Source organism: Rhinolophus sinicus, chromosome 1 (assembly GCF_057876585.1).
Source record: "Rhinolophus sinicus isolate RSI-liver-muscle chromosome 1, RSI-T2T, whole genome shotgun sequence".
NCBI classification, from domain to species: Eukaryota; Metazoa; Chordata; class Mammalia; order Chiroptera; family Rhinolophidae; genus Rhinolophus; species Rhinolophus sinicus.
Genome location: NC_142501.1, coordinates 145,608,147 through 145,633,854, shown reverse-complemented (window position 1 = coordinate 145,633,854; position 25,708 = coordinate 145,608,147). Strand labels below are relative to the sequence as shown.

The window sequence follows — 25,708 nt, the reverse complement described above, 5'->3', positions numbered from 1 at the left end:
AAATGGTAATTAAGCACATGAAAAAATGTTCAACAAAATTAGTTATAAGGGAAATGCATATTTTAAACCATAGTGATATACCACTACACACCTATTACATTAGCTAAAATTAAAGGACTGAACATACGAAATGCTGGTAAGTATGTGCTGGTGGGAACGCAACTTCGGGAAACACTGGCAGTTTCTCAAAAATTAAGCACACAACTGCCATATGATCCCTCCTAGGAATTTCATCAAGAGAAATGAAAGACTTACATTAGAATGCTTGTTCATAGCAGCCCCCAAAGGGAAACAGCCCAAATGTCCATCAACAGGTGAATGAATAAACAAACTTTGATATATCCATACAGTGGAATACTACTTGCCAATGAAAAGGAATGCACTACTGATACATACTATAACAGATAAATCTGTTATTCAAAATAATTATGATGAGTTAAAGAAGCCAAACTACAAGGAAAACAAATACACCATATGATTCCATTATACAAAATTCTAGAAAATGTAAACTAATATATTGTGACAGAAAGCAAATTAGTGGTTACCTGAGGATGGGGATGGTAGGGTCAGGAATGGGGGGGGGGAGAAGGGGTAGGAAGGAGGGATTAGTTACATCCCTACTGTTCAAGAGTCGGGTTGGTTTTCATTTTTCTCCTTGTTTATAACTTCGTAACTAATAACTATCATTAGTCACTAATATTTTTTGCACATACTTAAGTATTTCTTAATGGTGCACAGTATATATCCCATAAGTGTTCTTTAGTGAATTCATCATTGGAGAATCAATTTTATAGCTGCTTGAATGTAAAATCTGAAAAACTAAATTGCTGGGTCAAAGAATAGCCAGATTTTAATACTTTTTATATGCTGGCAATTTTTACTCCTTAATACCAATTGTTATGAAAGATTGTATTTATCTATACCACACTGTGATTTATCCATAAAACTAGCTGCTGGTTTGCATGTGAAAATGTTTACCTGTTTCAATTTGCAGTCATTTATCTATTCATGAGTTTGAATATTTTTCATTGTTTATTTGCTTATTAGCCATTTTCATTCCTTCTTCTAGCTCTTTTTGCACCAAATTTGTATACACAATTAGCACTCTATTATATATTTTCATTTGTATTGGACAATTTGGTACTTTATCATCTTAATATACAATATGGTTATATATATTGCTGTGGTTGTTTGTGTAGCTCATGTGGAAGCTTGATAAGGCCTCTTAGGAGATGTCACTGTTGGTTTTATAATCCCAGCAAGCTATATTATCATTCACCCTTTGTTTTTCCATGTGTACATAGAATATATTTTTCTTTTTCCCTCTTTTTTCTCGTTTCCCCTACATATTTTTATGTAGATTTTAAGTTAACTGATATAGGGACAATACTAATTATACATTACCAATATAAAGGCAGATTACATAATTCAGTTATATGTAATTAATGGATAATTTGATTCAGGAAATAAAAGATTACCAAAGGATAGAGTGTTGCTCTGATATGATTCTAATTGTAGTTCTTGTAGTACTGCTTTTAATGTGATTCAGAGCATATTCCTTTATCTGCAGTTTTCTCCCACATAAAATGTGTACAAATTCAGGAGGAGGGCATCAACCTAGCAGCACCTCAGAAATAAAACACCAGAATGACCACTACGAGTCCAGGTGAGTATAAGAGTGACTATCTTTAAGTGTAGGATTTGTTATAGTTATTTTCTTTTTTTCTACTTTTCTATATATTCTAGGACTTCTAGCAATATTGAATTCACTGTACACTTTGATCCGAGTCCAAAGAGTACCTAACTAAAGGTACCTATGATGTTTAGAAGCTATGATACTCTCGAGTCCACCAGAAATGTAGTAAATGTTTGCTGAATGACTGATAAAAGACTTCTATGTCATACAGCTTGCACACGCTTATGCTCTTCTTATAGTTTGTAGCAAAGTCTTAGGCTCACAGAAAATAAGAATTGGAAGAGACGTTAGGACTCATTTGGCCCCCTTGTAGCTCTGGAAGCCTTTATTTGAAATTTTATATGTAGAAGCCTAATACATAAAAGCAAGACACTTAGAGCATCTGAAAGAGTCCTTGCAAGCCCATCCGCTCAGCCCTCAAAGGAAAACACGTCTTAAATGTCAAAAATATTTAAAAGACACTGTTTGAAATCCATTGATCCAATTCAATCCATTCATTTTTTTTTTTTTTTTTTTTTTTTTTCAGAAAAAGAAACCAGAGAAAGGCCATAAAGCAAGTTAGCTGCAGAACCAGCTCTTCCTCCTCGGAGTGTAAACTTTTCCGACATACCACTGCTTTCCAAGTGGACTCTGTGCTCTCCAATAACAGGAGCAACGCCTGGTGCCTCTGTCTCCCCCCCTGGGCCAGCACAGAGAGCAGTGCTCAGAACATCTTTTTCATCGAACAGTTGATATCCACCTGCTATTCGACTGGAAAAGGCCAGATTCCTACCCAAGGTTAATTATACACAGAGAAGGCTACGCATGCTTTTTATAAAAAGGGCTAAGGATCACGTCAGTCTCCATACCTCACCTCCTCAGTGGCACCAAGGACATTTCCCAATACCAATAAGAGGAAGATTAAGAAGTTAAAAACAATAAAGCGGCCTAGTTATGTAATGGACTTAAAACCAAAAGCAGGAAAGAACTATATTGAAGAAACTTCTTCCTGCCCAGAGCAGTTAATGTGCTGAACAGACGGGAAAGGAAGCAAACTATTTCCAAGTTTTCAAGGAAAGATAAAAGCCCTGAAGAAATAGGCAGTAAGCCCACAGGGCAGGGGCAAACACGAGGGCATGTTTTTCTTTTTTCCAAAGGATATTTTTATTGTTGGCAGTAATTGCTCCAAGTTTTACCCTGTTAGTTGTTTTCCATCATTATGGAGAGACAGAGTTAGACATCTAGGGAGAAACTTCAGAGAAGAGACATCAATGGAACCAAAGGGGATGAAAATGGGCTCCCGGTTTCTGGTATGTGCCTGTCCCCTAGCTGAGTTTACAAAAGGCAAGCTCCCTTTTATTCAGAGGGTCGCATACAGCACTTTCAGAACTGACGCTTATGATCATGAGGTGGCATTTGTATCTGCAAAGGAGCCTTAGGGTGTAGGGTCACCGAAGTTTTATTGTGAATTTTCTGTGTGGGAGGTGTTTCTCCAATGGTAACCCATGTGGCATAGAACAGGTCCACTTCTGTCCATTACGTGCTACGAAAACACGCTTCTCTGCTACGTCTAGTTTCTCCCATTACAGTTTGCTCATACCTACAGCATATTCATCCTGTGTCACCACTGTCATAATAGCATTGCAAGTTCTGACATGTGTAGAGAACTTTTTTATGACTTTCAAAACATTTTCACATCTATTTTCTCATTTTGCCCTCATGCCATCTCTGTGGTGAGTACTCGCATTTGACAGATAAGGAAACTTAGGCTCCAGGATTGTAAGTGATGGCTCCAAGGTCTCATAGTGAGTGGCAGGGTCGAAAGAGGAACCTTGCACTTCTGAGTTTTAGTCCATTATTCTTCTGTGACAATTTGCTTTTCACTAAGCCACACCAGACACCATCAGATATTCCCTATTATCCTCTTCACAAACTCCACAGCCTCAGTGTGGCTTTCCAGTTCCTCCCTAGCTGGCGCTTTCCTCTGTCTAACCTTCTCCCCCACTTCTCTCCAACACACACTAACTAGCTGCTTGCTCATAATAATACCCTCACCTGGAATGTTCTCCCTTGTTTTCATTTCACTAAATTCCATAGAGCCCACAAGGCTCAACACAAGCATCTGGCAGATATAATCTTCCAACCAAAGCAATTCATGTTTGAACTGCACATTTTAACATTTAATTACATTCAGTATAATTTGTAGAAAAATATAGTGGTTATTTGTTCTACCATACGAGTTAAATTATTTTATATTTAATTGTTTAATGTGTGAAAGTCTTGTTTCTGTTAAACAACAAACCTTTTGATGGTAAAGGGAGGTAACATATATTTTTATTCACGAACATGTACCAGTGTCCAGATCAGAGTAGGTACTCAGTAACAGGAACTGATGATTTTTACTTTTGTATCAATGTAGTGCCCAGGATCGAATGAGGACATAGTCACTGAAATGCCTTGGGTAAGAAGGATAAGGCAAAATTTCATTCTTAGAGGAACTGAGGTACCAGGAGGGCTCTAAGGTAGGGATTGAAGACCTGAAACTGAGTACACAGTGAAAACAGAACAAGCAGCAAGGCCGACTTGATGCTCCTGACATATCTCCTGCGTAAGAAAGAAGACTAGCTTCACTACTGGGCGGGGACTGAACTATATATAGGTGGAGGTTAAGTAGTCCCTAAGAGACAGACAGGGAGAGGGAGAGAAAAAAAGAAAGTGACTACCGTGTTTCCCCGAAAATAAGACCTAGCCGGACAGTCAGTTCTAATGCGCCTTTTGGAGCAAAAACTTAACATAAAGACCCAGTCTTATTTTACCATAATAGAAAACCGGGTCTTATATAAGACCAGGTCTATGTTAATTTTTGCTCCAAAAGACGCATTAGAGCTGATTGTCTGGCTAGGTCTTATTTCCGGGGAAACACGGTAGGTAGATAATTCGTGGTTGTGTCTAGAAAGTAGTTACCTCCTATAAGACAGTTTGTATGTGTGGTATATTAGGTTGGTGCAAAAGTAACTGCGGTTTAAAAAGTTAAAAATAACTGCAAAAAACACAACCACTTTTGCACCAACCTAATATAACACACCTGTTGCTGATCATAGGAAATAGTACTCATTTCAAAATTCCACACTTGTTTTTGTAAATAAAGTTTTATTGGAACACAGCCACACTCATTAAGCACCGCCAATGGCTACTTTTACCCTACAAGGATGGAGCTGAGTAGTTGCAGCAAAGCTTAATTTACTGTCTGGTCCTGTACAGAAGTTTGCCAACTTCTGTTCTAAAATCTAGTTCTGTTTTTATAAGGAGATTACAAAGCAATTTTTGGCAAGGGAGACCCAGAAATTTTCAGTAGATTCAAAAAGGCCAGAAAGTTTCCTTCTGTTACTGACAATCCATTGCTCTGGCCTATGACTGAATTACTTGACCATTCTGTCTTTACTGAATCTATTTGTTATGCTGAGATTATTCCCCCCACTCTTGTGTATCAAGCCCGAAATTTTCTAGCACTTCTGCACTGTATTTAACTATGATTATCCCCTAATGCTCATAAAATGTAAAGACACAAAAAGAATGAGTTGTCAATAAAAGTAGTTACACAACAACTTGCTTATCTATCTGACCCATAAGGAAGTAGCAGATTTTCTGAGTTCACAAAAGTATATTCTTGATATTATGCTTACCACTTTTAGTGGAAACCTTTCTTAAATGGATTTCATAAATTTTCTTTAGCAACAGAGTATATAAAACACCATTGAACTTTTTGTTGTTCTTGCTGTTGACTCAGAATCATCATAATGAAATTGTTGCATTATAGCCCTCTGGGGCCGCTAAGGAATGGAAGTTAACTGAGCCAACACACAAGAGCCCATAAGACTGATTTCATAGTACTTGTATCTGCTTTCCCCCTTCCTTTATTCTCAGGAGCCGTTCTGCAATGGGTTGCCAAGACTGGAAGGTGATCTAAATCAACCACCAATCTCACACCGAAATTCCTAGATTTTAAAAAAATGTGCCCATCTAATCTCGCGGTCTGTTTTTAGTCTGTTCAGGCTGCTGTAGCAAAACACCACAGACTTGGTGGCTTATAAACAACAGAAATTTATTTCTCATGGTTCTGGAGCCTGGAAGTTTGAGATCAAGGTGCTAGAACGATTGGGTGAGGGCCCTCTCCTTGTCATCTTACATAGTGGAAGAGGCAAGAGATCTCTCTAGGGTCTCTTTTACAAAGGCACTAATGCCATTGATGAAGGCTCCACTCTTGTGACCTAATCACCTCCCAAAGGCCCCACCTCCTAAAACCATCACATTGGACATCAGGATTTCAACATAGGGGTTTTGGGAGGAGAGACACACATTCAGACCATAGCAGTCTGGTCTAGTTTAATTTACCAAATCATCAAATATTTATAATCTGCTTTCTCTGGGCCAGCCAAAATCTTTTTAAAAGATGATTAAGACATGGTTTCTGCCCTTATGAAACATAAGATTCCAACCTTGGTAGGAAGCCCAATGTTGTTGTATAAGATTGTATGTGGACAAGAAGGCCACTTAAAAAAAATTTGTTTTTAATTTTTCAATTACAGTTGACATACAATATTATATTAATTTCAGGTGTACAACACACTGGTTATAAGGATGTTCAATGATCTCAGTGAGAACTTCAACAAAGAAATAGGAAACATAAAAATAGAGATAGAAAATAAAAAAGAACCAATCAGAAATGAAGACTACAGTAACTGAAATGAAGAATACATTAGAGGGAATCAAGAGTAGATTAGATAAAGCGGAGGATCGAATCAGTGATTTAGAAGATAAGGTAGCAGAAAACACCCAATCAAAACAGCAAAAGAAAAAAGAATCCAAAAATATGAGGATAGTTTAGGAGGCTTCTGGGACAATATCAAGCATATCAACATTTGCATCATAGGAGTACCAGAAGGAAAAGAGAAAGAGCAAGGAATTGACAACTTATTTGAAGAAATGACAGAAAACTTCCCTAACCTGGTGAAGGAAATAAGACATACAGGCCCAGGAGTGCAGAGAGTCCCAAACAAGATGAACCCGAAGAGGCCAACACCAAGACACATCATAATTAAAATGCCAAAGATTAAACACAAAGAGAGAATCTTAAAAGCAGCAAAAGAAAGGCAGTGAGTTACCTATAAAGGAGCTCCCATAAGACTGTCAGCTGATTGCTCAACAGAAACTTTGTAGGCCAGAAGGGGTTGGCACAAAATATTCAAAGTGATAAGAAGGCCACTTTTTGTTTTTAATTAAAGTTTATTGGGATGACAAGAAGGCTACTTCTTGTAGCTTCACATTTTGCTCATTCAATGCCATTTTGCTTTCAGGGCTCCATTCACACATTTGTTCTATTTTCCAATGACTTTGAGCAATGTCTAAATAGATAAGAAGAGGGCAGCTGGATGGCTCTGTTGGTTAGCGGACAAGCTCTTAACAACAAGGTTGCTGGTTCAATTCCCGCATGGGATGGTGGGCTGTGCCCCCTGCACCTAAGATTGAAAACGGAGACGGGACTTGGAGCTGAGCTGCGCCCTCCACAACATTGAAGGACAACGACTTAGGGCTAATGGGCCCTGGAAAAACACACTGTTCCCCAATAAAAAAATTTTTTAAACTAAATAAATACACAAGAAGAAAAGATCATGAGCAGTCAGAATACTTGCTTTCCACGATCAAGATTTTGCCTCACAACAAGAGCTTTACGATGTGGTTTTCAAGAATAAGCACTAGCTAAAAATAGAGGCTTCTCTGTATTATACAGTAATACCTCAAAGAATCATTTCACAACAACTAATGTTCTGGTCTTAAATTACTTCCTAAAGGTCTTAAATTACTGTCTACATTAGGTAGACATCGACATGATGCCCCTGCAGCACTAATATAAAATTCCTTTTTTCTGGTTCATAATGCTGCACTAAAAGAAAGCCCTAAATATTCTACCTAATAAATCATGGTAAGTTCGGCTATAAGATTTTTTTCCTTTATAAGAAGAATTTAAGCATGCCAAGATTCAAAATCAAATATAATACAATGAATATGGGGTACCTGGGAAAGAGAAAGATGAAAGAGAAGAGAGAAATAAACAAAAGAGAGTTAAGAAGAAAAGGGCTCAGAAAGGTAGAGAGAAATGGAGGCAAGAGAAAAGATAGGATCAAGAAGAGAAAGACAGAAGAATATTCAATCGCGATGCCTTTATTCAAAAAATTACAATCTTGAGAGATCATAAATGAAGAGCTATCTACCTAATTTCCTTACAAGAATAAGGGTGTGAAGAGTCTAAGGTTTAGACTGAGGGGCATGGCCTAAGGCTTGTATCCTCTGACACCCAACTCTCTATCTGATACCAATTGATCATAGCTGGCTCCCATCTCCAGGGCAAAGGAAGCAAGTATGTCACCTGCTGCCAGGTAGTGCTGGAAAAGCTGGATTTAAGCCAAACGCAACTATGTGGTAACACAGTACCAGCAACTGAGGAAAAAACAGGTTTGAACTAGGATTAAGTAGGTGGAAGGTTTAGCCAAAACAAGATAAAGGAATTAGATGAATTAAAGACTGGAAGAGAGTAGGTTAAACCATCACTATTTACAGGTGATGTGATGAAACACCCAGAAAGTCAATGAAAAACTATTTTAAAAAAGACAATTTAGGGGCAGGCCCGGTGGCTCAGGCGGTTAGAGCTCCATGCTCCTAACTCCGAAGGCTGCCAGTTTGATTCCCACATGGGCCAGTGGGCTCTCAACCACAAGGTTGTCAGTTCAATTCCTCGTGTCCCGCAAGGGATGGTGGGCTCCACCCCCTGCAACTAAGATTGAACACGGCACCTTGAACTGAGTTGCCTCCCAGATGGCTCAGTTGGTTGGAGCACGTCCTCTCAACCACAAGGTTGCCAGTTCGACTCCCGCAAGGAAGGGTGGGCTGTGCCCCCTGCAACTAACAACAGCGACTAGACCTGGAGCTGAGCTGCGCCCTCCACAACTAAGACTGAAAGGAGAACAACTTGACTTGGAAAAGTCCTGGAAGTACACACTGTTCCCCAATAAAGTCCTGTTCCCCTTCCCTAATAAAAAAATCTTAAAAAACAAAAAAAAGAACTGTATGTCTGGCATAAATATTTGTTATAAGAATATAGATTAATATTTCCTTGTATATTCCTTTAAAAAATCTCTAGAGAGATTCACATAAAACTGAAAACAGTGATATCTTGGGGAGGGAGAAATTGGCATGAGAAGTGGGGTGGGAAGAAGAGTTCACTTTACACCTTTTAAACTTTTGAATTTTTGACCTACAGAAATTCATTACACCTATTTAAAATTTAAAGAAAGAAGAAAATTAAAGAACCAATGAACTTAAAAAAATAAAAGCAGCAGTTCTTAACCTTGTAATGACCATGAGAAAAGTTCTTAAGTAGAAATTACTGAAGAGATTAACAGCAGACCGGGAATAATAAGCACCTGAACGAGGGCAATGTGTCTTGCCGTTTTTCACTGGAGTATTGCAAACATTTCCAAATGTATTTTCCTGACTGCAGTCTTGCATCTTCCAATCCATGCTTCATGTGCCTGTTGTGATAATCATCCTAAAACACAGATCTAATCATGTTTAAAATTTTTTGGGGGGGTTCCTCAAAAAATTAAAGCTAGAACTACTATATGATCCAGCAATTGCACTTTTGCACTTGAAAATGAAAACACTAACTTGAAAAGATACTGTTCACTGCAGCATTATTTACAATAGTGAAGATATGGAAACAACCTAAGGGTCCACCAATGGGTGAATGAAGAAAATGTGGTAAACACACATACATACATGTACAATGAAATATTATTCAGTCATAAAAAGAAAGAAATCTTGCCATTTGCAATATGGATGGATCTTGAGGGCATTATGCTAAGTGAAATAAGTCAGACAAAAACAAGTACTGTATGATCTCACTTATAGGCGGAATCTAAAAAAAACAAAACAAAAAACCCTGAGCTGCAGAACAGATTGATGGTTGCCAGAGGTGGGGGTGAGGGATAAGTTAAATGGGTGAAGGGGGTCAAAGGCACAAAGTTTCAGCTATAAAATAAGTAAGTCATGGAGATGTCATGTACAGTATGGTGACTATAGTTAATAACACTGTATTATATATTTGAACATTGTTATGGAGAGCTTAATAGTTCTGATCACAAGAAAATACATTTGTAACTATGTATGGTGACAGATATTAACTAGACTTATTTTGGTGTTCATTTCACAATATATACAAATATTGAGCCATTATGTCATATACTGCAAACTAATATAATGTTATATGTCAATTATTCAAAAAACAACACAAAAACCTTTCGGTGTCTCTCTCTTATTACAGGATCGAGTTCAACTCCCTAGCAGGGCACAGCATGCAACATCTTTCACAATCTAGCTTCAATCCACTGCCTTTCTGGGGTTTGCCCTGTCACTCTTCACTACAAATTCTAACCCCCCCCCACACACACACTGAATTACTGGCTGGATTCGGAATACATCAAGCACTTTCTTTGTTCATGGTTATCTCTCTGCCTGGAACCTCCTTTCACTTCTCTATCTAGTGAGCTTTTACCTTCTACGCATCCTTCAGAAAGCCTGCCCTCACTCCCCCCAAGCAGAACTTCCAGGGACCCTGCTCCCCTAGTAGAACCAACTTCCCCCTTCCCCTAGGCTCTCATAGGCTCACAGAGTCCTTTGTTCAAACCTACAATATAGCGCACATCACAGCACGCCTTAACTATTATTTGTTCTCGTCAGTATTTAATAAATGAATAATCATGCCTTATGGCCAACTGAACTCCTTCCCCACAGGCCCTAAAGTTCAAAGAAAAGGATTCCAAAAAAAAAGTATCAAAAGCCAGGCTTGCAAAAAATAATAATAATAAAATTACTAGTCCACTGAAATGAATGTATTGGCTTGTCTTCATTCCAGATGGTCCATGAATCAACATCCTGTGTTAGTCACACAGCACACCAAGAGCTGCAGCCAGGCTTGTGTCCTTCTTCCACAGACTCCAGCAGGCTATCCAGCTCCTTTAAATAAGGGCAACTTTCCCTTAGGCACGTACCAGCTCAGACCCCACCATCTGTTTCCTAAGGAGCAGAGTGAAGCTCACAGAGCTGGTTTATAAAGAGCCAAGAGCTGGGCATAAGAGCAGAAATGAGAGATCACAAGTGCTCCTAATTAGATCCCTGTATTAATCTAGAAAGCAAAGGAAGCCTGCAATCTTATTCCTTTTCTTGCATGTCTAGGATATTTGTGCTAATGGGGAAAGGAAGGATTTCCCTGCAGAAATACATCTGAGTGGCGGGACAGACACAGGTGTGGCTGCTGATCCAAGTGCTGAACTAGAAGGGGCCTCACCCAGCCAGCGCCTGCCGACAGACCCCACATGTAGGTTTCTGAGCACTTTTACTACTTTCTTGCACTCAAATATAATCTTCTGGCCTCTTATATGTCTTACAACCAAATTTCCCTAGTTTCCTCACTTTACGTCCCTGTAGTGTTATTATACTGTAAGCCTCAATACACTAAATGATCATTTATTTTTCCACAGATTATGCGAATCTCTTACCCAGCACCTTCTAAGACTTCACCAAACACATACATTTGAGCACTGACCTAAATCGGGACTATCTGCCTGTTTCCGCACTAGTAACCCGAAAAGCTAAGAGCGTTTAGTTGGAAACTGAGAGATCACCGAATGACCCAAAGCCCACACTGTACAGTTAGTAAACGAAAGGTGAATTTACTTGTCCAAGATCACATTAGTCAATTGCAGAACCTTGACCAATCTGTTTTCCAAATATCCAGTTCACTGTTATTTCTATCACATCAAAAACAATCCCCATAATTCCAGTTGATTTCCTCTATTGTAGATATTGTTTTCAATTTTTTTTTAATTTATTGGGGTGACAATTGTTAGTGAAATTACATAGATTTCAGGTGTACAATTCTGTATTACATCATCTATAAATCCCATTGTGTGTTCAGCACCCAGAGTCAGTTCTCCTTCCATCACCATATATTTGATCCCCTTTACCCTCATCTCCCACCCCCCTCAAATTTTTGTTTGAAAACAAACTGTGTAGGTCTAGCCCATCGGAATCCTCAAATGAAGGAATTTCCTGATATTAGGAACATCTCCTTGAATTGCATTCAAACTTGTTTGTGCAATGGGGAGTAGAGTGGTGTGGGGAAGAACTGGGGTTAGGGAGAAACTCATTTTATTTATCTTCAATTAGGTGAGTTCATTTCCAGGTTAAACAGTTCTGAGGTGACCTTCCATGATCGATTCTTTCATAGCATCTTGCAGTCAGTAAGTTACATTCAGGGTTAAAAGGTATACCAGGCTCTACCTCAGACACTTGGCCAAATATGAGGAAAGATGGTAGATCTAATATCTCTATGTTACATCCCAAAATGAAAGGAACAATATCATAAAATAAGTAATTCTTGTGAGAGTCTTCAGGCAATCATCCCAAAGTTTTTTAGGGCACAAATTATTTGCAGTCATTATACAAGAAAATTCCTGCATATTCATGTAGACATCTGTTATGAGTTGAATTGTGTGCCCCCCACCCAAAGAAAAAGATATGTTGGAATCCTAACCCCAATACCTCAGAATGTGACCTTCTTTACAGAAGTAATCAAGTTAAAAAGAGGTCATTAGGGTGGGCCCTAATCCAATATGAGTGACATCCTTATAAAAAGGGGAAATTGAATAGAGACACACACACAGGGAAGACAATGTGAAGACACAGGGAGAATATCACATACAAGCCAAGGAACGAACACCTGAGGCTAGAAGAGAAGCTGGGAGAGAGGAATGAAACGGATTCTCCCTCACAGCACTCAGACGGAACCAACCCTGCCAACACCTTGATTTTGAACTTCTAACCTCCAGAACTGTGAGACAATCAATTTCTCTTGTTTAAGCCACCAATTTGTGGTACTTGGTTGTGGCAGCCCTAGCAAACTAATAATAACCAATGGGTCTCCAAGAACCCCCCGCCAATGCTGGCAGGAGTCAATTTCAGAGTAACAGAGGGACTATCTCTGAATTTTAACAGAACATATATAGCTTATTGCAGAAAACAAATCCAAGGGTTTTCCACTGCAGAATAATTGACATATTTATGCAAAGGCCAATAAATACCACACTGCTACTTTTGCCAAACCAAGGTCCTGAAAGTGGCCACACACACACACACACACACACACACACACACACTATGTCCCTATATTTGGCCTTGAATAGATCGGAAGTTCCCGCAGTTGCTGGGACTATGATTCCAATAATTCCTGTCATTTTAGCAAATGAGATTGGAACAGCTGCATCCTCAATACACATCATTGTCTTAAAAAGATGCTCAGAGTGAATTACAATTAAATTACAGAGCTGTCAAAAAGGGTTATAATTATAGCATTTACGCACCACATTTACAAGGCCAGACATACAGAAAAAGAACTAAAAGCTGAAGGGGAGAAAAAAAAAAAGCCAATCCACATTACTTACCTCAGCAGGAAATATGGTTGAGGGAAGAAGAGGAGTTAGTTATTCGAAGAGCCCATTTTATTGCAACAAAAACGCTTTGTGTTTCCAGAGGGTCTTTCATTCCAGAAGTCGGAGGCACCTGAAGACATCATCTGTTGGCAAGTCATCTCTCTTTTACAATTGGAAAAAGGAGCGCCAGCAAGGTGGCCATGACTCACCCACAGTTACAGACCAGCCAGGGCGGGGCTGGGACCCGAACCAAGAGCAAGAGCGACGCCCGCCACTGGGCTGAACAAGGAAAGCAAAATCAGGACAGCCAGATCTGGCTCCTTGTTGTGCTTTCATCTAGAGGAGGATATTAATTTATCCAGAAACTATATATCATGCAGCTGTTGGAGAGGCCTGAAAATTGTCCTTCACTTCTCCTGCCTAAACAACAAGGAAAAAGAGAGGAAGAAAACCCTCAGCTGACATTGATGCTAGTCAATTCTGCTACTCATCAATAATGCACTCAGCACCACCGGAAGAATGCTACAACTCACTCAGTCACCTCCAACCTCAGCGTCCAAAAAATAAATTGAGGATAGTAATGCATATGTGGTGAGCAAACTCCTTGAATTAAAAACAAACAAACAAACAAAAAACTAGATCACCAGGCATGGTTTTAATCCAGCAATCAACAAATATCTATGGCACTGTCTCTTTGTGTAAGAAGTGCTAGAGACCGTCAGGGACAAAGAGAGCTGTCACATGTAGACTTGTTTCTCAAGAGTTCAAAAATAAAGAGATAAGACATAGAAAGATAAAGCAAAACAAAGCAGTACATATACAGTATTTTAAACTACTAATTCAATCATATAAACAAGTTCAGAGCAAGGAGAAAATTAGGTCGTTCTTCCCACTATGTTTTCCAGCCTTTCTTCCCTGAATGATCAGCCAATGGTGGTTTTCTTAGTGCCTTCAGGTTTACCTGACTGTTCTAATAATTTGTTTCAATTGGTCATTCAATTAAACCTTCCTTTCCACTGTGTGTGTTACATGCTATGGAGCAGGTTCCAACTCCTGGGGACTCTGAATGAGTGATGTCCACACTGTCGCGACCTCAACAGCCCCACTCAGCTCCTGGAGACGCAGGCCTATGGCTTCTTTATGGAGTCCATCCGTCTCACATTTGGTCTTCCTCTTTTCCTGCCGCCTTCCCTTTTCCCTGCATTATTGTGTTTTCCAAAGAACCCCAACTTCTTATGACGGGGCCCAAGTGGGACAGCTTCAGTTTTGTCCTTTTTTGCCTCCAGCGATGTTTCAGGCTTAATTTCCTCTGGGAGCCACTTGTTCATTTTCCTGGCAGTCCAGGGTATCTGTAGTGATCTTCTCCAACACCATACTTCAAATGAGTCAATGTTTTCTCCTATCAGCCTTCCTTACTGTCCAGCTTTCACATCTGTACATAGTATTGGGACTACGAGGTTATGGGCAATCTTAGCTTTGGTCTCTAATGACACATCTTTGCTCTTAATGATCTTTCCCAACTCCTCCACTGCTGCCCTTCGGAGTCTCAGTCTTCCCTTGATTTCTTGGTTACAGTCTCCACTTGAATTGACGACTGAAATAAGGCAAGCAAAAATCTTCAGCAATTTCAATGTCTTCATTGTCTATGTTAAAGTTGTGTATTTCTCCTGTAGTCACGATTTTTGTCTGCTTGATGCTCAAATGCAGCCCTGCTTTGGCACGCTCCTTTTTCACTTGCATCAGAAGTCATTTCAAATTATGGCTACTTTCTGCCAGTAAGATGGTGTCATCTGCATATCTTAAGTTACTGATATTTCTTCCACCAACTTTCCCTCCTCCTTCCTCTGAGTCTACCCCAGTTAAGATGGAACAAATAGGGCGATAACACGCACCCCTGTCTGATGCCTTTGCCTATAGGAAACCATTCTGTCTTTCCATATTCTGTCCCGACAGTGGCTTCCTGTCCACAATACAGGTTATACATCAGGACAATCAAGTACTGAGGCATGCCTGTTTCTTTCAGAGCAAGCCATGACTTTTCATGATTGACAGTCAAAGGCTTTACTATAGTGTCTAAAACACAGACTGAACTTCTGAAATTCTTTGGTATTTCCATTAAATATAAATCCCCAACCCATGCCTCAATTTAAATGCTTATTTAGTGGCAGTGGAATGAATCACTGGGGAAAAAAGAAAGTATCTCTAATAGTGAGGCCAATGATAAAATCTATGACTTTATAGAAATTGATCTCTGAATTAAGACTAAAGATACCAGGTACAAGACATTATTCTCCCATCCTGTGCCCAGGGCAGGTATCACTGATTGGTCATGTAATTATTTTCCTGCTCAGTGCAAGTACAGCCCCACAGTCCTTCCTAACATAGCACCACAGGTAGCCACCGGCAAGTAATCACACTCTACTTGTGACAACAGAAGCCATTTGCAATTAAAGTCTGATTTTTGTGTCTAACTTCTTAATAAGCTAATTATGTCATACAAGAATTAGTGATCTGGGTTCAAAATATAATGAGCAGAATATGACTTTAAAGATATGACAGAGACTGACAGATGTGTCCCAGTAGCCATTCTCCCTTTGCTCAATGATGTTAAACTCCATGATTTTCATCAGGGAACCTGGCCACCCACTAAAGAGTTTGTGGGTAACTTCTGGCTCTTGGGATATAGGCAATTTCCAGGATGTGTGTTTAAAGGAAAGGCATGTGTCATTTTGCTTCACCTTCCTCCATCCTGGTGCCTTGGGCATGGACATGGTAGCAAGACTTCTCGAACACGTACTAGGGAGGACCAAGCAACGAGAAGGAACTTAGGTCCCAGATGTCCTTATGGAGGAGAGTCACCACTATACTCTTCCTGAACCATCTAACCCTGAGCAGTCACAAGACAGAGAAATAAATCTCTACCATATTTAACCTACAATTATTTGGGGCTCTGCGCTGCATGGTGAAGCTTGTATCCAAACTAGTAAATTAAGTACATGTTAATTTATGTTAAACTAGAGATTCAATGTTTTTATCAGGAATGAAGCAATATGGAAGAATAAAAGTTAGTTTCCAAATAAAAATCAAAAATAGCAAAAATCTCATATACCTATAAATTCCGGATTTGTCTAGAGAAAAGACGAGCAAGCACACAGGCATGCATATCATATATCTTTGTTTATAAAACTGTTCACATAGAATATCTCTAAGTTCATAGGTACAACAATCCTGAGCCATCAGAGTACTGAAGTGCTTCAACACCATAGACCCAGAATATTTGCCACAAAAAATGGCAAACAAATCTGAGGATCTAAGCAAGTACATAAAAGAACGCTTTTTTTTTTTCTATCATGAGTCCTTGAGTTTTCATTTCTAGCCCTCTCTCCGAGGGCGGGCGCGCACGCACACACAGGGTTGCACATTCACATACAAAAGAACGTTTAAATTGGTTATAAGAGAGCTTAGAAACGTTCATGGGGGCTTAGTAGTCAGTTTTGGATGATTTCAGGTTTTTTCAAGTACATTCCCACAGTCCCTGTCCTGCCTCAATCGACTCCTCCGAAATACTGCAGTCAGAATCCCAGGTGAGGCATGCGTGTAGCTGGCCACTCAGCTTGGCTCTTTGCTATCCCAATATCATTTCATGGTAGGAATATATGAGGCGCTTTAAAAGAGCAATACAAACAGAATTCCATCTCCCGTAATTGCTTCTGGGTGTGTACATTATTTATTTTTGGTGGGTGTGAAAAAGGAAGGAAATCTGATGTCCTTTTAATTTTTAATGTCAGAGCCGTTATAAAAGCCTCTCAAGAATCTGACTTTGCTTGCTCTTTTCTTCTTACCTCACTCTTCACGTTTCCCTGGCTTATTCTCAGACAAAGCTAGCCAGGAATTACAAAAGACTATAAAGATTATAATAATTCATTTTTCTCTTTTTGTATTTCATTAATTCCTTTTCGAGTTGAAACATGTATTCTTTTAGGAGACCTGAAAAAACCCCACCAACTTAGAAAGATGAAACAAGAGTCTAATGGATCTGTCTGCTACTAAATGGGTCTGTCTGCTACTAAAACTCATTCAGTGAAGCCAGGTAACTGGATTGCCAGGTCCCAATAATAGACTCTTTTCCGTCACAAGAAAAGGAATGTTAAAAATAACTGAGCAAAAACAACCAACAAAAAGGGCAAAGAGCTAAAGCCTGGAGTGCAAACCAGGGGAAGCCTAGGTACTCGAGGACCCCAGATCAAGGGATTTGGGTTGTCATGTGGGAACTATGAAGGAGAAGGGACTTTCTAGCTTAGCCATCTTGCCACTCTGTGGCAAGAGAGCAGCCAGGTTGTCCCTTAGGCAAGGTGACTGCAGGATTTTGCAGGCTGTTCCCTACATTAGGATGCCTAGCGAAGCATGCTAGCGGCGAATGAAATCCAGCTTGCTGCCCACCAAGTGCCAGGCCAGGTACCCCAGCATTGGGCCTGAAGGAAGGGCAGTCTTTTTTGGTTATGCACAAGGTTTCCAGTCATGGCCACTGCATGTGCCCAGAGAGGACACTGTAGGATAGCAGAAAATGTCACTCCAGAATATGCCACTTTAGCATAAGGATTATTTTGAGCTGAAGGCAACTGAGAAGAAGCAGACACAAGAGCTTTCTGCCCTCTTCCTATTTGCCTAAAAGCAGGATATAAATTTACAAAGATGTCCTCTACTCCCTCTCTCCTAGAAAGGACAAAAGTTAACCACCAGAGACAAGTTTAGAACCTCATCAGCCTGGAGATGGCACCAGAAGAATCTATATAACAAACCTGACCAACTAGCTCTTATCTTCCATTGGTTTCCTCATATAGTTGCCTTCCGACAATTTGCTGCCCCTAGAAACTCAAAGTCCATTCTCTGTCTTCTTCTCTAAAAATTGTTCTTTTGCTAAGATGCTATATAAGTCAAAGTTCTAACCACCTCTTGGAGTTAGTTATCTCTGGGTACTCCCATGTAAGAACAATGCACATGTTAATAGAATTCTGTTTGTTTTTCTCTTGCTTGTCTTGTCAGTCCAATTTATAGGGCACTAGGAGGGTAGTAGGAAAAATAATGTTTTGCTTTCCCTACAATACCTGTGCCTCATTCTCAAAGAACAGCTTTGTCCCATGGATTAGAATGCCAGTAACCCAATATAGAGGTAGGTACCAGATGAAATTAAAAAAAAAAAAGGAAAGCCGGAGAATTGGTGTACTATCTACGTGCCCTCTCAGTAATCAGATACCTCTGGTCTGGAGGTGCGGCTGGGCATGCAACATGTGCAGTCCCAAGGGGCCTATATTTGTTTTAATGCTTTGTTTGTACTCTTAAAATTCTTAATTTTTGAACAAGGGGCCCACAGTTTCACTTTGCACTGGACCCTACAAATTCTGTAGCTATGCACTACGGTGAAGACGGCACAGTAAAGTGCTAAGGAGTTAGAAACTTCTCAATACTGCAGCCTCTGGGAGTACAGTTCAACATGCAATTCTGGACTTGGGGGTGAAGAGAGGAAGGAACCTCAAAAAGCTACTAACCAGACCCGCCTGTAATCTAAGAATCAATGATGACAGAGCACCCAAGGCCTGCTATGGAAAAGGGAAGATGTAAGTTGTACTGCCGTGGTGGTTAACTTTGCAACCCAATTGCTCCTCCTGTAACTATGAGTATATTGTGAGGATCTGAGTCCCTCGGGGAATTGTTCTCCAGGTACCAAATAACACAAGACTCCAGGTCAGTGATGGTCCTTTCCATTGTCACCAGCCCTTCGATGATTATTGGCAGGCTGCCAGCACAAGGCAGCAGGAGGGGAGCAAAGAGAAATTTCTTTATTGGCTGGTTTGGTCACAGATACTTTTACTCCCTCCTCAGTAATGTGAAATTTTAGGATTTGATTGTCATACTTGTCTGACCTACCTCCTTCTTTTTACCTTTCAGCATTTCTAGCCTTCTCTTTTAATTCTTATTATAATGCGCAATATTATCAAAGCTAATTTTTTATAGGAAACATGCAGGAAATTTCATTAAGATTCTATGTATCCCCCCACTAATTCAGCAATTAGACAAGTGACTAGGGTGAAATGTACTATCATCGTGAAGATAAAATCTTTTTGAAATTTTACATTGATAGCAGAAATGAGGCTTTAAGACTTAGCCTACCGGATCTCTAGGTAATGGAATTATAGGTAATTTTTATCTTCTTTATAGTCTTATTTTTCAAAATGTTTTATAATGATATTTTACTTTTATGATTAGAAAAAATAAAAATTATTTCAAAAGATATAACCTGAGTAAAAACTATTTCCATATACTTTAGAAATATCTCTTTCCATATAAACTGCCAAAATACTAATTAGAAGTAATTTTTACCTATTCATTCAAGTTGGTTTCTTAAGGGTTCTACTTGGCAATATTTGACAGCCTAGCTCAAATTGTTGTATTCTTTCATCTCTGAAAGCCTTAAGAATGTCACTTAATTATTCAAAGTTCGGGTTTGAAAAGCACGGGGAGAGGGGGGAGTAGAAATCACTCATAATCCAATCAATTGAATAAATCATATAAAATAAAAAGTAAAATGTCTCCCAACCCCCGTTTTCCTGCACACAGACTTATCTACAAATACATTCTTTTTAAATTAAAAGGGGATTATAATATTTCCACTTTTTCACATAAAAGTGTATCATGTACATCTGCACTGGGGAGTACATACGAGGTCTGAAAATTACATTCGCAAATTCATCTTAGAAAAAGTGCTCCATACCTCATTGCTGAATATCACTATGGTCACCTTCAAAGTACTCCCCTTGGGAAGCTATGCACTGACGCCAGCATCTAGTCCACCCTTCAAAGCAATTTTGGAACTTGTTTTCTGGAATGGCCATCAGAGCTATAGTCGTATTACCCTTGATGTCCTGAATGTCATCAAAATGTCTTCCTTTCAATATTTCCTTTATCTTTAGGTTAAGAAAGAAGCCACTGGGGGCCAGACCAGGTGAGTAGGGAGGGTGTTTCAATACAGTTATTTGTTCACTGACTAAAAACTCCCTCACGGACAGTGCCGTGTGAGCTGGTGTATTGTCATGATTCAAGAGCCATAAATTGTTGGCAAAAATTCAGGTTGTCCAACTTTTTCACACGTTTTCAGCACTTCCAAATAGTAAGCCTGGTTAACTATTTGTCTAGTTGGTACAAATTCATAATGAATAATCCCTCTGATATCAAAAAAGGTTAGCAACAGCATTGCAACAAGTTTGCAAACTTAATAGTCACACCTTCATATAGGACCTTGTCCTTTTGAAGGATTGTCTGAACATGATTTACTTAGCCAATTTTCCTATTGCTAAGCAATAGACTGTTTCCAATTTCTTGCTATTGCAAACATGGCTTCAACGAATATCTTTGAACATGTATTTTTTATTTACAATGTTATCACATCACTTCTGTAAAATTCTTCAGTGTTATTTTTCAATTAAAGAGGATAGACATTTTAAATCTTAATAAATGCCATCAAATTACCCTCTTAAAAGATTCATCAAGTACACTTTCATAAAATGAGTACCTCATTTCCCACATCCTTTATTGCACTTAACATTATCAATTTTTTAATAATTCTTAATCTGATTATAGAAAAAATGTTTTCATTCACATCCGCAAAGCATCTTTTCACATATGTTTTGGTCCTTTATGAAACTTCTGTAAATGTGTACAGATCCACTATGTCAGTTTCTACTGACTGTCTTTCCCTCATTCACTCTTACATCTCATTGCTCAGTCCCTCTCACTGATGCCAGTTGCAATCACTCCTTCAAAATGCCCAGTGCTAAGTGTGCCCTTACTTAGAGCGGACAGCATCGTCTAAGGAAATATCAGCTTTATTAGTGAATTTAAGCTTTTAATGTTTTCACACCATAGCACAAGGGAATAAAAGACATCTATCTATTACTAATGACCAAAATCTAAATCTGTAACAGTGCTCCGGGATGCTGAATACCCAGAGAGATGGCTTAATGGAAAGCATCACACCACAGCATACGTAGCCATGAAGTTATTCTCTTCACTTGAATAATTTCATGTGTACACACAGCAGTAAGAAGCACAGCACACCCCATCACACTGTGAGCAGCCTTAAAGAGACAGAGCCATGAACTCTCACTAGAAAATTTTAAAATAATTGCATAGAATATTCTCATCATTCTTTGTAAAATTATCTGGATATTTTAAAAAGACTAATATAAAAATGCACACAGAAAAATGACAAGAGTTTGGTTAGAATGGTGAATTTGGGAGATTTTTTTTCTTCTTTCGTTTAAATTCTCTCTATCGTATATTAATTTTGTCATATAAAAGTAAATTTTAATTCTGAAATTACACAATGGTGATGGTCGCATAATTCCATGAACATATTAAAAAAATCACAGATTTGTACACTTTAAAATGGTAATTTTATGATATGTGCATTATATCTCAATAAAGTTATTTTTTTTTTAAAGTAAAAATTTTAAGTTAAAGTAGCACACTGGGGGCAAGAAGTAAATTGAAACTCTGTACTTTCTTCTCAATTTTGCAGTGAACCTAAAACTGTTCTAAAAAAATAAAGTGTATTTAGAAAAAAAACAACTAGTTCATTCTTTGTTAATTTTCCGTTAATTTTATGTTGCAGATTTTGAAACGCAGTGGAGTACATAAAAGCTACAGCGTGACAAGCCAGTCGCAGCCCCTTGTTTTGGCAGTGATAGCTGATGAGCAGTTGAAAGTGGCTTCTTAAAGCATCAGTGAAATGAGTGATACTTCTGGGTTACTTTTACCGTGAACAACTTACAGACTCTGTGTAGAATGATCTATGCTCTCACTATGCTTATTAATATTAGAAGAGATACCCATTCCTTCTCTTTCTATTCTGGCTTAGTTCTGGGGTCCCAGCTGATAATTAATGAAAACTTCCTTGTGTAGCACTATTTCATAGAAAAAAACTGTTCTAGGTTATTTAAAAACCCACAGAGAATAAATTAGTTCCATTTATCATTAGTGTAATGTAATGGATGAGAGCTGAGGGCGGGCTATTCTTTCACAATTTTCTACTTGTGTGCTAAGCCAAAAGGAACGGGAGAACTTGCAACGAATACTGCATCTAGGATGCTAAGCAAGAGTAATCATCAAGATATAACTAAAACTGTTTTACTATAATGAATTTGGTAAAAATAGACTTCTGAATGTTTGTTTTAAAGTTTACTCTTTGAAATAATAAAAATAAAATCCATTTTAATTCCCAAATGATAAATGGGAAGAAAAGACTAGTTTTGCATTGTGGCGGTCTGGTCTACAGAAAGAGCCACTACCCCCAACTTGGGATCCTACAAGTCAGAAGTTTAAAACAACTTTCAGTGATGTGAAATCTGTCCTTGGAAGCTCAGGGGAGAGAACACTTCTTTCTGGAAGGAAACTTGAGAAGTTCTTAGGGAGTGAGGCATAAGTCACATCAAAATTGTTGAGACTTCAAAGGAAGAGCATAAAGAAATGTTAGGTTCCCTAACCAAGCCTGTTCCTTACACCTAAATTAAGTACTAATGAAAGCACGAAAAAGACTTAGTATTTGCCACAAAATTTCAGCATTTCTTCTGCTTTTAGTTTGCTGCCTTGATAGTTCTGTGCGCTACATATCATGCAAGTGGCTGATTTTTCAGATCATCTTCCCAACGTAACTTAGGGGGAGCGTCTGTGACTGGACACAACTCTCTTTAGGATTTGTCTTGCCTGCTATCCATCAAGCTGTGGGGGCTGACCTCCCCAAAATGCCATCCTCCTCTGGAAAAGTTGAGAAGGAGCCCAGCAAAACACAAACAAAAACCCAGAAGCTGATATACTACAAGGGAACCCATTTGATGAATGAAAAACATAGGAAATTTTTGACTGAACCTAAGTGCTCTATGGCTGTACAGATTATACTAAATTTGAATCACCAAACACCAAGACAAAAGCTGGTACCCTAAGGTTAATACTTTGGTCTCATTTTACAGTAGATTATTTTTTCTATACCATTTATTTTCTCCTTCAACTTTAAGGGCACAAATGTTCCATTCAAAGTCAGCATTGGGAAGGCACAAATTTTCTTCTCTATATTGTGGCCATTAAAAGAACATGGTCATGGCTCTAAGAAAAATGATACTTGTGAGTGACATTAGCACACAGTGCCTGGGATACAGTAGGTAATAAAAATTTATCATAAGTAGAGAATCAGAGCTCTGTTTATGAAGGTTTTACATATCTACTTATTCACAGAGACTAAGCAGTTCTGCTTTTCCTTTTTCCCTTTTTTTCCTTCCTTTCCTTTCTCTTTCTCCCTATTTCCATTCAAAATACTACCACCTACACCATCCACGGTACAGACAGAAATATCTTGCTGTATTAAAGGAGAATAGGAATGAGGTCATTATGGATCTGTTTCTTCCCCAAGTAAATGCTAGAGTCAACGCTAATGTCAAAGACTTATGATTAAAAAAAAAATCCCCACAGGAGAGAGTATCTTCTATCTTCTTTTGATGTTCATGGTCAGTGAGCTACACAACTTCTCATGTCTCAAAGAAATGAAAGCTTATACTATACGGCAGGTATACTGCCGTTATTTATACGGCAGTACATACACTCTTTTTTCTAACCCCAGAATGGAACATGGTTTATTTGGGGTTTAAATAAAAGAAACTTGAGGAATCAACTCCTTTATACCTCAAATGACAACAAATAACTGTAGAACTGTGTAGATGAATCACACAAAGTAAATTTGTGATTTCCAATGAGGAAAGATAAGAAATAATGTAGTCAAGGGAATCATCTAATCAAGAAAAATAAAATACATTTTCTAAAAATTAAAAGAAATCAAAAGTCCTCCCTATACAATAAGGAAATATGGAGACCTAACAGACTTTGTCACCTCCCTAGAGATGTAGTAAAACCTTCACAGTATGAGTCACATAAATTAGTCTTGGCCAGGCTTTCACAAACATACTATAAAGTCATATTGACCCAAGGGTGTGTGTTGGTAAGAAATAGGTAAGGACAGAGGAAGAGAAATTTATTGCAGACATAATGCAGAATGTCTTCCAAAGTTCTCATATACCCTAATTTTGATATCTACTTTCCTGAAAAGTGTAAAACTTCCAAATATGCTATTGCAACCTACAATTTTTTTGAAACGGAGAGAAACTTCTTGGGATTAAAAAAAAAAAAAAAGGCACCTAACACCCAGGAAATTGATCAGCAAGAATGAACTAGTGTACACACGTCCTTTTTATCTCTTCCAAGAAAGGTGGGGTAACCCCAGTCATCGGTAGTTTCCATGGAACTCAGGTGAAGGAAATTTGAAAAAAGAAATTGAAATAGGAGTTTAAAATCAAAATGTTCTGATCACTAGTAATAAAAATAGATATATTTTAGGGCTCATTCAATGTATTATATTATGGTAATTCTCATTTATATGGTATTATTGAAGGATGAGGTTAACTAAGTGTTATCTCCATCAGGAACAAAATTTTTAAAAACTAAAGCATTTTGAAGAGAAATTTTTCTAGAATGGATTATACAGTAAATAGAATGTAAATGTCCTTGATGTTTCAGGGCTACTACTACGAAGCTTAGATGCAATAAAATGCTGTCTTGAGAAACTGAAGTAGACAGGACAGTCTGTCCCAATCAGTGGCCCTTCTGCTTAAAACATTTTTGTGCCTATTTTAAAGTAAGTATTCTGGGGTGAATTGGAGGAGGTGGGAAGATCTGGGTTCTGGCCCATTTCAAGAGCCCCCCACCCCATCGCCAATCTCAGATTTGTTTGCAGACTCTGACTACCTCCTGCCTTCACCATGCATCGCCACCATCACCGTTTCCCAGCCTCACTGACCCTTCCATAAAACAAACAAACAAATAAATAATAAAATAAGTATTCTCCCTCCTTTCATGTTTTTAGCTGCCACTTCTTATTAGGGGTCGGTGAGTGTGATTCTCATAATTCCTTCTTCTTTCTAGTTTAGCACAGGCTCCTTGTGCCTGTGAGATAGGAAATTAGATGATCAAGCATGACAGAATTAAATGGAAAGAGAGCATCATTAAGTGCGGAGCGAAAGCCTAAGAAGCTCCCTGCTGAGTTAGAGGATGAATGACGTCTGTTCTAGCTGCCTCTGCTCTGCTTTGCTTACTTCTGGGGGCCTCTGTTGTGCCCCCGACAGTGGAGGTTACTGTACAAGTCGTTTATGGTTAAAACCAGGTTGTTGTTTTTTACACTAAAAACAACAGGGAAAAAGATGGCTTCTGTCTCTTTAACATGCAACTCAGAGTTTGTACCATACCTGAAATATCAGCACTGAGAACCTCATCATGGACACTCTGTGTAAGTTTAATTTCCTCCATGGCCATGATTTTGTTAAACGTGACTGAAATAAAAAGTACATCATGCAATCTATGAGCACAAAGCTTATGAAAATGGGGGGAAATGTGC

General features: G+C 38.7%; 1 protein-coding gene across 5 annotated transcripts in view; it reads right to left on the bottom strand.

Moving 5' to 3' along the window:
• The window catches only part of CRACD (capping protein inhibiting regulator of actin dynamics), a 255,700-nt gene that overhangs the window by 104,125 nt on the left and 125,867 nt on the right, over positions 1-25,708 (bottom strand). The window contains exon 1 of one of the 5 annotated variants that reach the window (XM_074324516.2): positions 13,231-13,351. The exons of 3 other annotated variants lie outside the window; for them this stretch is intronic. The gene's annotated coding sequence lies outside the window, so the exon portion shown is untranslated. Of the gene's footprint in view, positions 1-13,230; positions 13,352-25,708 lie in introns of those variants that run through there. One more of the 5 variants, XM_019740147.3, reaches the window with a different exon arrangement.